The sequence below is a fragment of the Moschus berezovskii genome, chromosome 14 (genome assembly GCF_049115385.1).
Source record: "Moschus berezovskii isolate FMDL1 chromosome 14, NW_MosBer_1.0, whole genome shotgun sequence".
Classification (NCBI taxonomy): Eukaryota; Metazoa; Chordata; class Mammalia; order Artiodactyla; family Moschidae; genus Moschus; species Moschus berezovskii.
The window spans coordinates 86,700,439-86,702,907 of NC_142473.1; the positions used below are offsets into that span (position 1 = coordinate 86,700,439).

Here is a 2,469-nt window from a genome sequence, read left to right on the forward strand (position 1 = left end):
ATCCATACATGACTACTGGAACCATAGCTTTGACTAGACAGAACTTGTTGGCAAAAGTAATGTCTCTACTTTTTAACATGCTGTCTATGTTGGTCATAACTTTTCTTCCATGGAGAACGTATCTTTTAATTTCATGGCTGCAGTCACCATTTGCAGTGACTTTGGAGTCCAAAGAAGTAAATTATGTAAGCTGTATGATAAATCGGTATGTGACAATAAGATTTTTGCTAGGTTTTTTGTTTCAAATCTATGCTCTAGATCAGAGAATCATGAAGAATAATTTATTGCCATCATAAAATGATAAAATAACAGGGTGTTTCGATAATTCCAGTGCAAACTCTTTGCTGGTTACCTCGTGCTCTTTGCTTTCTCATTACTACAGAGAATTTAGAATATTCCCATGGAGAATGGCACAGAGCGGACGGATTTCATCCTGGAGGGTCTAACCAATGCTCCAGAACTTCAGATTCCCCTCTTTATTGTCTTCACCCTCATTTACCTCATCAGTGTTTTTGGAAACCTGGGGATGATCACACTGATCCTGTTGGACTCCCGTCTCCACACCCCGATGTACTTTTTCATCATTAATCTGTCTTTGGTGGACTTTGGCTACTCCTCAGCTGCCACACCGAAAGTGATGGCTGGGTTTCTTAGAGCAGACAAGGTCATCTCATACAATGCCTGTGCTGCTCAGATATTCTTTTTCACAGCCTTTGCCAGTGTGGAAAATTTCCTCCTAGCTGCAATGGACTATGATCGCCACGCCGCAGTGTGTAAACCCCTACATTACACCTTCACCATGAAGACGAGTGTGTGTGGCCGTCTGGCCATAGGCTCCTTTGTCTGTGGATTCGTGAACACCTCCATCCATGTTGGGGGCACATTCAGCCTTTCTCTGTGTAAGTCCAATGTGGTCCATCACTTTTTCTGTGATATTCCAGCTGTCATGGCTCTCTCTTGCTCTGATAAACATGTTAGGGAGGTGGTTCTCGTTTTAATTTCAAGCTTTAATGTCTTTTTTGCTCTTCTGGTAATATTTATTTCCTCCCTTCTCATATTTATCACTGTCTTGAAGATGCACTCGGCTAAGGGATACCAAAAAGCTTTGTCCACCTGCGCTAGTCACCTCTCGCAGTCAACATCTTCTATGGGACAGTCATCCTCACGTACTTACAGCCCAGCTCCAGTCACTCCATGGACACAGACCAAGTGGCCTCTGTGTTCCATGCTGTGGTCATCCCCATGCTGAACCCTACAGTCTACAGCCTGAGGAACAAGGAGGGGAAAAGTGTGATCAAGAAGGCTTGGGGGAAGCAAAACTCGCTCTAGGATTTGCATTTTAATGTTGAATAATGAAAAGCAATGTAGTTTCATCTCTCTCACGTCGTTCTATTCTCTCTTTTTAGCTGTACAATGCATTTAATTCCTAAAGTTTTAGCCTTACCGCTTCAAAAATACGTTGTTTAGGGATAATAAAAAATGTCCAGAAATGTAATACTTGAAATAATGTAGCTCAGGGAAAGAATAAGATGTTTTGGGTCTTGCTTCTGAAAAACCTTAGTCATGGATTTGATTTATTCAGTTGCCACATAGGCTTTTTCTCTACCACATGTCAGTACAAACACACACGTAAATCAGTGAGACAAACAAGGCTGTGATCAGAAACACATACACATGCTTCATGTGGGCACGAGGCATGTGGTCACACACATGACAGTGGTGTAAATGCCAGTGATAAAGTGTAGGTTCAGTTCAGTTCAGTTCAGTTCAGTCACTCAGTCGTGTCCGACTCTCCGCGACCCCATGAATCACAGCACGCCAGGCCTCCCTGTCCATCACCAACTCCCGGAGTTCACTCAAACTCATGTCCACAGAGTTGGTGATGCCATCCAGCCATCTCATTCTCGGTCGTCCCCTTCTCCTCCCGCCCCCAACCTTTCCCAGCATCAGAGATTTTTCCAGTGAGTCAACTCATCGCATGAGGTGGCCAAAGTATTGCAGTTTCAGCTTTAGCATCATTCCCTCCAATGAACATCCAGGATTGATCTCCTTTAGAATGGACTGGTTGGATCTCCTTGCAGTATAAGGACTCTCAAGAGTCTTCTCCAACACCACAGTTCAAAAGCATCGATTCTTCGGCGTTCAGCTTTCTTCACAGTCCAACTCTCACATCCATACATGACCACGGGAAAAACCAAAGCCTTGACTAGACGGACCTTAGTTGGCAAAGTAATGTCTCTGCTCTTTAATATACTATTAAGGTTGGTCATAACTTTCCTTCCAAGGAGTAAGCGTCTTTTAATTTCATGGCTGCAATCAGCATCTGCAGTGATTTTGGAGCCCCCAAAAATAAAATCTGACACTGTTTCCACTGTTTTTCCATCTATTTCCCATGAAGTGATGGGACCAGATGCCATGATCTTTGTTTTCTGAATGTTGAGCTTTAAGCCAACCTTTTCACTCTCCTCT

At 43.3% G+C, this 2,469-nt stretch overlaps 1 pseudogene; it reads left to right on the top strand.

Annotated features, from left to right (window-relative positions):
- The first annotated feature begins 400 nt into the window (after window positions 1-400).
- Window positions 401-1,343, top strand: LOC129553743 (olfactory receptor 5B2-like; annotated as a pseudogene).
- Window positions 1,344-2,469: the final 1,126 nt, after the last annotated feature.